The following is an 11,666-nucleotide window of genomic DNA, read 5'->3' as shown; positions in this document are numbered from 1 at the left end:
TCTTCTTTAAAATCCCTACCCAATCAAGAAAATATGCCCACATTGTTTCCCATCCGAGTGACTAAAGTTCCCTATGAGGGAAGATTTGTCACTTAATAAATTTCTGTAGGCCAAATATTTTTCATGGTCATCTCAGCAAGCAGATAGAAATCTATAACAGGATGTCCCATTTGGTGTTGTCTCAGGACTTTTCCAGATTTGCACTTAGCTATAGCACAAACTTCCTTTGGCATCATCTTCGTTCTGCTACGTCTGCTTGTTCTGCAGCCCAAGAATGAAGCAGCTACAAGTCACATACCAGAGTTCAAGTAGTGTTTTCCACTTTGTTTCAAGGAGGAGGCTTTGTGGCTGCTGTGATGGAAAGGGGACAGGAAATGGCCCTGAAAGGCAGGAGGAAGAGCTGATGCCAAGGTCACATAGGCGAGGCTTGAACAGGCGGCAAACTTAAAAAATTCTCTCGGACAAGCCTCTCCCTGATTCACATGACAATAAAGAGAGGGAGAAGCACATTCTAACTTGTTAGAGTCTGTTATTATGTTCAAATAAAAATAGTTTATTGTAGCATTAGTTCTGATTGGAACATGAAGCAAAAGAGGCAATAGGGTCAAATAAGGATCACCTATGGGAGCAATAAGTTTTATGCCAGTATAGTCTTCCACCTATTCAAATCTAGGCAATTAGCACAGCCATGGAAAGAGGCAATTAGCAATTGTGACAGTAATAATCCAGATTAAATCTATTGATTTTGGGGCACATATATACTTAATTATGTTCAAATAATAGATGCAGATTTATAACTTATGTAAGTTTATTTACTGGTATAACTTTTTAAAGAAAATAAAAAGCAATAGAATGCAATTTATTGCAAATTATTGGAGAAAGAACTATATGTGTAGACACATGAGTTTATCTGAAATATACATGCTTGACCTATTAAAAATGGGGAAAAAGTCAATATGCTGATTTGTTAAATTTTTGCTAATTTTGATGATTTTTACAAAAAAATGATAGTCTATCCCTTGCTCTGCAAAATATGTACAATGAGAATGTACATTAACAAAATTAATGTTTTAAACTTCCACTGATTTCAGGGAGAAATAGAAGCATTTAGTTTTTCTTTTGAGCAGCTATAAATCTGAGAAATCTTGCTTTTTCATGAAAGTCTGCAGTAATTTGAGAAGTGAGAAGTAAATAGTAACTTTGAATTATATCACTGTCAAATATACCTATGAAAAAGTGAATTGCATTTGTACAACTGTTTTCTTTTTTGTAAGCTACTGAGGTTGTTATTCCACCAAAGTTTCCTACTTCTGTCTCATTCTCAACTTTACTTTTCCCTTGAATGAAGCTTTCCCAGAATAGTGATTTTTTTTAAGGATACTTTCAAAATGGGGAGATTTCAATCAATTGAAAAATTCTGAAAAAGAAACAAAAATGGAAACTGAAGGTTTTTGAAATAGTTCCAAGTGACTATGCAATTCTGACCTCTCAGGCTTTTCTTTTTGTGTGTGTGTGATTTGTATACTTGAAGATATATTCCTTGAAATTTTATTTTATTTTAGGCAGTCCTCACCTTACAAACAAAATTGGGACTGAATCTTGATCATTGAGTGAAACAGTAGTTAGGGCACAACGTAAGGAAAACAAACCCATCATAACTAGATTCAGCAGTCCATATTGATGGGCTGGCTGCTAAAGCAAGGTTGTGGCACACACTTGAAAGTAAATTAGGAAGACTGTAATTTTTTTGGAAGGGGGGTTTGTCTGTCTCTCTCGCAAGAACAAAGAATGCTTATCAACAGGAAATACGCATGTGTAAAGCTTGTAGCAATTATGGGTAGCTAGAAAGCTGATAAAAAGTAACAAGGATTAGACAACTTGCAGACCTCAGCCAAAAGTTAGCAATGGAGATGGCCTCCAGCAAATGAAATGTGTATTAGATAACTCCCGGGGCATTCGTTAGCCAAGGCTTAGGAATGGGACAGATATAGACCAATAGAACAAATTGCAGAATTATTACTAAAGTGTTTATTAGACGATATTTCTTATTATTTCACCTTGCTCCACTGTTGCAGGAAATGGCACACTTAGATGTCTCGGGATGCAAGGAGAAGTTCATTGGCAGCCAGGTTCAGAAAACTAACCCAAGGCTAGTATTGCAAGTTCTGAACACCCTTCATTATCGAAGAGCGCATTCTTATACATTCTCAAAAGTGGCGCAACACAGAAACACTTAACTAATTTCTTATTGGTTACTTTGAGGAAAAAGCCTTATAAGTAGATAGGGTCTTACTTCTCCTTTTGTCTTGGGTCATAGGTACTGACTACGTATCTCTATGCGAACTTTAGCTGAACATAAGGACATTTACTGGACTTCTGTGGTTGAAGGCTGATGACATTTCCCTGTCTTCTTACAAGCAAGTTTTTTATCTGTCCCTTTTGCCACATCTCATTCTTATATTTTAATTCACATTTTATCCTGCTTTATCCCCCTCTTCTAGACTCTATTAATAGCCACAATTGAGTCTAGCCTATTACAAAGTTTTTTGATTAACAATATAAGCATGCAGAATACATATCAGCAAAAAAGCAAAGAAACAAGTAATACACATCGAATAATTCTTAGGGCTTATCTTCTGGAAGTACTTTCTCCACTCCTAAGAGTGCAAGTTGAACGTACGAGCCAGTATCTGAAATTTCGTCTTCCTCATCGGGATGTGGGACAATCCTATGGTTAATAAGGCTTTCCATTAGCATTAATTCTCTTTCAACCTGTATTTCCTTTACGGACCGCATAACAAGTTGCTTGAGTAGGGGTATTATGCAAGGAAGAAAGGCTAAGCTTGCGATCCCATATAGCAGAAGAAACAGCATTTGTTTAATCCAACCTGATCCCAGTAACTAAGAAAACCATGCATCTCTCCCTTGCAGTCTTTGACCAATTGAGGAAGCTCAGTCCCGCAGTTCTTTGACCACCCCTCGGACTGCTCCTGATCTGTTCATATAGAAACAGCAGTCTTCTCCCAGGAATACATGTAGCCCACCTTTTTCAGCAGTTAAGAGATCTATGGCACAGCAGTTTTGTAAAACCACCGCTGCCAAGGAATCTATTTGATCTTCGACCTCAACCAGGGTGCCAGCAATTTGGTTTAGGCTTTCTTGGAACTCTTCTGACAATTGCCTAAACTGTGTGATGGAGTGGGTCATTCCACCCACATTTGTTCCAACTGCTGTCCGTATTCCTAGTATCGCTAACAGTGGGATTAGGAGTGGCACTCTTTTCTGGACATATCCCATTAGAGGTACAGGAAGAGCCTGTTCCCCATTTCCCACACCCATTTTAGGGAGGAGGTATATTAGAGTGCATGTGCCAGTCCAATTAGTGGGTAAACATAGATATACATTTTTTCCACATAGAAGGAAAATTCCACTTTTTCCTACACGTACGCTGATGTTCATGGAGAAGGAGGTTCCTTTCATTAGTCCAGACCTGTAAGGTTCCTGCTAGGAACATACCAGTCAGGGGCTGTAATGGAACTTCTTGGTTAGGGTCCATTTGCTTATTCCTGAGGACTTGACCTTCAAAGAGATATCGGGAACTGGTGTTTCCAGGGGGAAGGGAAACACAAAGTCCTGTAGTGGATTGATCGAAAGTCAAACAGGAAATTGGAGTGGCTGAATGGCTTTGGGCATCTTCCAATAGTCAAATTCCCCTCCCAATGGTTAAAAACGAGGGGGGGGGAAGCGAGAAAATGACCTTCTGTTGGAAGAGGTTGTGAGCAGAGGGAGACATGCTGTGGGTTAATTTTACATCCACGAGTGTCTTCCTAGGGGCAAGGTACATTTCAGATGGGCATTGTTCCTCTGACAGTGACCCCACAGAAATGCCAGGTTTCTGATAGCTTTTGATGCACAAGGAGGGTGACCCTATGATTTATACACCAATGGTTATGGGGCCAATGATGGGGAGATGGCTCATCCCCAGCCTTTTTGAGTGCATTATACAAATCACCTTGCAGCATTTTGGTTCCCCATCTACCTCCCTTGTCAAAGACTATTGTAGCTTTGGTTTTTCCACAAAAATCTGGCTCAACTGGAACAGCATGATAAGATGAAGGTCCAGCAGACAAACACAACAAGCATTTTTGACCCAGGGCAGGGTCGGACTGATTAATTAAGCTTTGACCTAATTCCAACACTCTTAACATATAGTTCCCTTTTCTCAATTGTTGCAGGGGCCCATTTCCCCTATGCTGTGCCAATTTTCTTGCAGAGTTTGTCAGGTAATTGGCTTTTGATGTCGGGATTGGCTTACGGTTCCATCCCCAAGCATAGATGATGCGCCATTGGTGGAAGCGGACCTGTTCCACTTCCTGTGACTGGCTTTTACCCTGTTCTCTGGGATTTTTAACATCCTTGGACCTTTCTTCAAGAGCAAGGGGTGTTGCTCAGGTATTTTTGCAACATTGGGAACTAATATTCAGGACGTTATCACTTAGCAAGCCCTCTTGCCAATAACAGCCAGAGCCACAAAAGGCTCATAATTGTCCCTCATGCAAAAATTATCCTAACACAATTCTTTTTAGCCTACAGAATCACCACGTCAGGGAGAAGGCAGGGATTAAATATAGTCTGAGGGGTTGCAGTATCAGCTTTGGGCGCTCCACAAGACCAAATCTTATTTGCTAGAAATACACAACAAATCAAAATAAGGATAATCAGACTTACGAAAGCAAAAGATAGAGCAGCTATGGACATAAAAGCTTGCACTACCATGCCCTGACAGGTGCTCAAATTTTCTAATTCATCTTATAGCTAATAATTTTGAACGTTGTTTTCTTCAAATTTTCAGCCATACATAGAGAAGTCAGCTTCCAGTGTGACTTCAGTAGGGCCTCTTCTGCCCCGTATATAACTGCCCGTTGCCAGTAGGACAGTTATAGGGGGCGTTTCTTTAAGTGTATCACTAAAGGATGGGCTTCATCCCGGTTAGCTTCCCAGTACTCCTCAGCGACTGGCTTAACATGGGTCCAATGAATCCAAGACTTCGATTCTAAAACTTTTACTGTAAGCGGAGTACACATGACTACAGTATACGAACCCTTCCATCTACGTTTTAAGTTCTCCCCTTTCCAGTGTTTCACCCACATTCTGTCCCCCACCTGAATATTATGACTAGAAGTCGTCAGAAATGGTGGGATGAGAGAAACACAATACTGTTGGATTTCTTGTATGTCCTTATTTAATTCTCCCACCATTTGATTTACCCATGAGGACCCCAGCTGTCCTAGGTCCCCTATATGATTTTTCAAATTAGGGCTTATAACCGGTGGCCATCCAAACTTCATTTCAAAAGGAGATAATTTAAGTTCTTTACATGGAGTACATCTCATAGACCAGAGAGCTAAGGGAAGGTGTCTACCCATTTACGATGGGTTTCAAGACACACCTTAGTTATCTTTTCCTTAACAGTGTGGTTTGAATATTCTGTGCAGCCTCCACTTCGGGGGTGTAGAGAACAGTGGAGCCTCTATTGGGTCCTAAAGATTTTGCTAGCTTTTGAATTACTTGGTGCACAAACTCTGGCCCGTTATCTGATGATATGAATGAGGGAATTCCATATCGGGGCGCAATGTCTTTAAGCAGGATTCTGGCCACTTCGCGTACCTGCTTCATCTTTGTAGGAAAACATTCAGGCCATCCAGTATAGTTACACACCATGACCAGCATAGCTTTATAAAGTCCACATTTGGGCATATCTGTGAAGTCAACAACTCATGAATCCATGGGTTAATACTCTTTAGGTTGGCTTCTGGGGGGAAGTCTAGGTCCTTGTCTTGGATTAACTTGGGCACTTGTGTTACATCTTTCGCTTGCATGGGCACATAGAGAGTGGAGGTGATCGATGTAAAATATACGTTGAAGCACTTCGGCTAATGTAGTTTTGCCCATATGCATTGTTGAATGGGAATCTTTTACTACTTGCCAGGCTAAGTTAGCGGGTACAAAAATCCTTCCATCTGGAAGTACATACCACTCTCCTTGTTTATGTCCCCTCAAGTCTACAGTTGCTTGGAGTTCCTCTGCCTTGGAGTATCTAGGGCTCAGTCCTTTCAGCATCTCTAATGCTACGTAAGCGGTTATGTCAGGGTAACCCTGATCTTCTTGGGTTGCCAATCACCTTGCTTCTTTGTCGGCGGCCCTATTCCCTCTGGCTATTTCATCTTGTCCCTTCTGGTGGCCCTTGCAATGCATAACAGAGACTTTCTTTGGCATTTTTACAGCAGCTATGAGCCTTTCAATTAGGAAGGGGTATTTAATTTCTTTTCCTGAGGCTGTTAAAAGACCTCTTTCCTTATAAACAGCTGCATGGACATGCAAAGTAAGAAAGGAATATATAGAGTCAGTCCATATATTCACTCTTTCATTCTTTGTCCTCTCTAGCCCTCGGATCAAAGCCCATAATTCTGCTACTTGGGCACTAGTGCCTTTTGGAAGAGGTCCACTTTCTATGACTCTGTCAAGAGAGACTACCGCATAGCCTGCATAGCGCTCTTCCGTAGTAATGAAGCTCGACCAGTCAGTAAACAAGTTATACTCTGCATGTTTCAACGGTACGTCCATTAAGTCTGGTCTGCATTAAAACTGACTCTCAATGACTTGCATACAGGTGTGCATACAGTGGCTGGATTTAGGGCATTCATGTGTTTTAAGGTTACTTGTGGATTCTAAGTCAGGAGTATCTGATACTTGTAAATTCTGGGGTTTGTTAACCATAAATGTCCCTTTGTCTCTAGGATCCCTTGAATTGCGTGGCTGGTATAGATAGTGGTAGGCTGTCCGAAGGTTAATTTATTAGTTTCCTCCATCAGGAGAGCCATAGCGGCCAGGATTTTGAGACAATGTGGCCAGCCTTTTGCAACGCAATCCAACTGTTTGGATAGATAAGCCACAGGTTGTTGCCAACTTCCCTTTTCTTGCGTCAGGACTCCCAGAGCCATATTGCCTTTTGAGTCCACAAAGAGATTAAAAGGTTTTTCTAGATTGGGGAGTCCCATTACCGGAGCCTAAGATAATTCTGATTTTAGGGCTTTGAACGCCCATTTCTGTTCTAAACCCCAAACAAAGGGTTCTTTTCACCACCACCCCCTTTGTGGATGCATAAAGAGGTTTATCTAGAAGCCCGAAATTTGGAATCCATATTCTGCAATATCTTGCCGCACCCCAAAATCCCCATAACTCTTTCCTAGTCATTGGTTCCGCAATTCGGCACACAGCTTCTTTTCGCTCGTGTCCTATTGCTCTCTGTCCTCGACTTATGGTGTACCCTAGGTATTTAACTTGGGGCTTTACCAGCTGAGCTTTTTGCCTTGAGGCACGATATCCCTTGTCCATTAACAGATGAAGCAGTTGATTGGTATTTTCTTAACAAGTCTCCCTCGTCTGTCCGGTTACTAAGATATCGTCTACATATTGGAGTAGCACAACTCCATCTTTGCAAGGCTGGAAATTTTCTAGGTCTGAGGCTAAGGCTTCACCAAAAAGGGTAGGTGAATTTTTAAATCCTTGGAAAAGCCTAGTCCAAACATACTTTCTTCCTCTCTGTGAATCATAAATCTTGATCTCTCGAGTCAATTCTTCTATTCTGTCCACTTCCTTGTCCCCTTATTCTGACTTCAAGTCTCTTGGGACACTCTAGTATCCAGTGCCTTCTTCCTTACACCAATTTCATTGACGTCTGCCCTGGGTTTTGGAGTTATTTGACAATGCAACTGTCAGCAATTCAGCTTTACATTGCATCCTGTCATCTTTCTTCCTTTTTTCTACTTTGTCTCTATTCACAATGACCCTTCATGCAATTTCCATTAATTGGCTCATGTTCATTCCTAAGGCCCCTTCTGTCCTCTGGCCAAGCTGGTAGCTTTAACTAGAGCCTTACAGCTGGCTGTAAGACTAACAGTAAATATTTACACAGATAGCAAATATGCCTTTGGAATCTTGCACACCCATGGAGCTTTATGAAAGGAAAGAGGATTACTAAATGGAAAGGGGTGAATTATTAAGTATGGCCCATAAATTTTAGAATTATTGGAAGCAGTCTGGCAGCCAAAAGAAGAAGCAGTCATACATGTCAAGGAGCATTCTAAGGAAGACACTCTTTATGCGAAAGGGAACCGGGCTGCAGATAGGGCTGCTAAGGAAGCTGCCCTATGACACTCAGAATGAACAGCTTCCCTAATTCCGATGTCTCCATCCATACCCACTTCCTCACCCTCTTATACACCTGGGGACAGGGCATGGGCTAAGTTTATTGGAGGCAAGGAGGGGAATGATGGGTGGTGGAGGTTAGAGAGCACATTTATTGTACCAGATACACCTCTAAAGATTATTTAAGAAATACATGTTGGCACACATTGGGGGTCAAAAGCACTGGTAGATTTTATGACATGCTGTGTAGTAGACAAGGGTCTCTATTCCGCTATTTTCAAGCTGTAGCAGCTTTTCTGATCTGTGCCAGAAATAATCCAAAAGTAGACAAGTGCCCACCCATATTTATTTATTTATTTATTTATTTTATCAGACTTATTAGTCGCCCCCTCTCCCCACAGGGACTCGGGGCGACGTACACAAGCAACGGTCTACGTCTAACTTAAAGGCAACTACCCAGGGACAATTTGAGAAATAGATTTCACTGTATTACCTAGAAAGTAAGGTTTTAAGTATGTTTGGGACTAGAATATACCTTCACAGCATGGCCTGTTATCTGCTTTTGTTTGCAGGACTAATAAAGAGCATGAAGTAGTAAACGTCCTACTGGAAGAAATTATTCCTAGGTTTGAGCTGCCAAATAGTATATCGTTTGATTGTGACCCATATTTCACAGCTAGGTTTGTGTGAACTGTTAAGCATCACTTGAAAGTTTTACTCAGCCTACCACCTGGCAAGTAGTCCTATGGGAAAATTGTAATGATATACAAAAACAACAGCTAGCTAAGCTATGTCAGGAGGCTCACCTGTCCTCATGGCAAACTTTGCCACTCACGTTGTTAGGGCTTCACATACGGCACTAAAAGTGGAAGGCCTGGCATCTTGGATACATTACTTCCAGAGTGAAGAAATAACCACAATCTGTCCTTCCTGATTCTTGAACTGTGCAGTCTGTGACGTCCTCAATAGCAGAACTGGGACTTAAGTTATTGTTCTGGAATCAAAAGCCTCCAGAACCATAGTTGAGTGAGAGGAGAACTGCGATCTCCCATAAGTGTTTTCTCAATTAGAAAATTTCCCCAAAAGGTATTTGTAGCTACCCACACTAGAATTAGGAGTTACCCAATTATTACCACTAGCTGATTGGTGCGTCTGTGTGTGTGAAGGCTAAGATATTAAGACAAATAGACTTAACAACTGTCAGGATGAGACCATATGATTTGCTATGTATCTGTGCTCTTCCCACCCACCTACAGTATAATATGCCCACTTTACCTGAAAGAAAGATTGGAAACCATAGGAATCTTGAACAATTCAGAAAGTACCTGAAGAATACCAACCCCTTACTTTGTTCCATGGGCTCTGGTCCTTCAATAATGCTTTGTATCATATACAAGCAGTGGAGGAAATCCTAGCTAATGAGACTGCTGCAGCAAAAGAACAAGAAGCCATTCAGACAATGACAGTTCAGAATAGAATGGCTCTAGATATGATATTGGCATCATAAGGAGATGTGTGTGCACTACTTGTGCAACAATGCTGTGTGCATTTCTGGACAAATTCCAGAATTCCACAGCTGAACTACGCACATCACAAAGATAGCTGCAACTCCCCCCCCCCCGCACCCCATGGACGAATGGAAAGACTAGTGGCATTGACTGACAGGATGGTTGCCTGATTTCACTGGTTAAGTACCTAATAATGACCCTGGCAGGCATAGTGATTGTTCTCATAATCACCTGTTGTGCATTACAATGCTTTCTGTTTTGCCTTTCCACCTATAAGCAAACTATGAGGTCCCCCAGTACACAGATATTGATGTTGGGTGAATCTTGGAAAATTAGATCATTTTCAGATTCAAAGGGGGGGGGGAATGATGGGCTGGCTGCTAAAATAAGGTCATGGCACACACATGAAAGTAAATCAGGAAGACTGTAATTGGGGGGGGGTCTGTCTGTCTCATAAGAGCAAAGAATGCTTATCAACAGGAAATATGCATATGTAAAGCTTGTAGCAATTATAGGTAGCTAGATAGCTGATAAAAAGTAACAAGGATTAGACAACTTGCAGACCTCAGCCAAAAGTTAGCAATGGAGATGGGCTGCAGCAAATGAAATGTGTATTAGGTAACTCCTGGGGCATTCACTAGCCAAGGCTTAGGAATGGGACAGACATAGACCAGTAGAACAAATTGTAGAATTATTGCTAAAATGTTTATTAGATGATATTATTTCACCTTGCCCCGCCTTCTCCTTTAGTGAAAATGTATAAAGCTTTCGTAATCCTTTGTTCTTGGTTCTTGGCCTTTTGACTAGAAACCCTGGGAGTACTCTAATAAAAAGCAATCAGAAAACCTGGACCTCGTGTCTGGCATCCATCATTGGCTTTGGCACCACGCTCAGACCCAAATTGGGGACAACAATATGCATTTGAAAGACAAAGGAACTCTTTTGAAGACAGCAAAGTCCACATTTTGAACAGAGATGACCGTTGGCTTGAAAGAGGGGGTCAAAGAGGCCATGTATGTCAAAATTGAACATCCCTCTCTCAACAGAGGGGAAGGAATATGACATCATCTATCTCCAATCTATAACACAGTCCTTTCAACAGTTCCAATAAGGCTCCACACCCATTTGTACCACTCAGGTGTCCCTGATGACACAGAGAAACCTCCAGGTGGCCCTTAATCAGAGCTGGTATTCAGCAGGTTCTGAGCAGTTTGGGAGAACCGGTAGCAGAAATTTTGAGTACATTGGAGAACTGGTAAATACCTCTGACTGGCCCTGCCCCCATCTATTATCTGCCTCCCGACTCCCAGCTGATGGGGAGGAAATGGGGATTTTGCAGTAACCTTCCCCTGGAGTGGGGAAGCTGGAACTTGGGAGGCAGAGAATAGATGGGGTCAGGGCCAGTCAGAGGTGGTATTTACCCGTTCTCTGAACTACTCAAAATTTCTGATACCAATTCTCCAGAACTGCTCAGAACCTGCTGAATACCACCTCTGTCACCCTCCCAGTCCAAGAAGAAGCCCCTAGAATGAAGAAAAGGACAGAAATATAAACATGCATGGTCATCTTGGTGATATTATTTGTTTGGTGGTGCAAGATACCTTTTCATTACTCTTATTATTAATGAATGTGGAAGAATTAGTAGATTTCTCCCAGTATTGGAAGCCCTGGGTGAGAGAAACATCAAGTAAATAATATGGAATTTCCAAATGTTGAAAACAAAATAGAAGAAATATGGATTGATTTCCTAGCTGCTTTTTGTATCTGCTGATGCAATTTAATCTCATATCATAATCCAGAATCCACTGCAACAGGCATTAAGTTTATTTTCACAACCATTGCAAAACAGAGATCAAATGTAAAAATAAGAAACAAGGCAATTCAATGAAAAGTATTAAGAAACTTTATTTATTTATGATACATCCAAGACCCAGAAGCAGGAAAGGGGGT

The sequence above is a fragment of the Natrix helvetica genome (assembly GCF_964273705.1).
Source record: "Natrix helvetica genome assembly, chromosome: 1".
Taxonomy (NCBI): Eukaryota; Metazoa; Chordata; class Lepidosauria; order Squamata; family Natricidae; genus Natrix; species Natrix helvetica.
The sequence above is the reverse complement of the archived record's forward strand: the minus strand, read 5'-3'. Positions refer to the sequence as shown.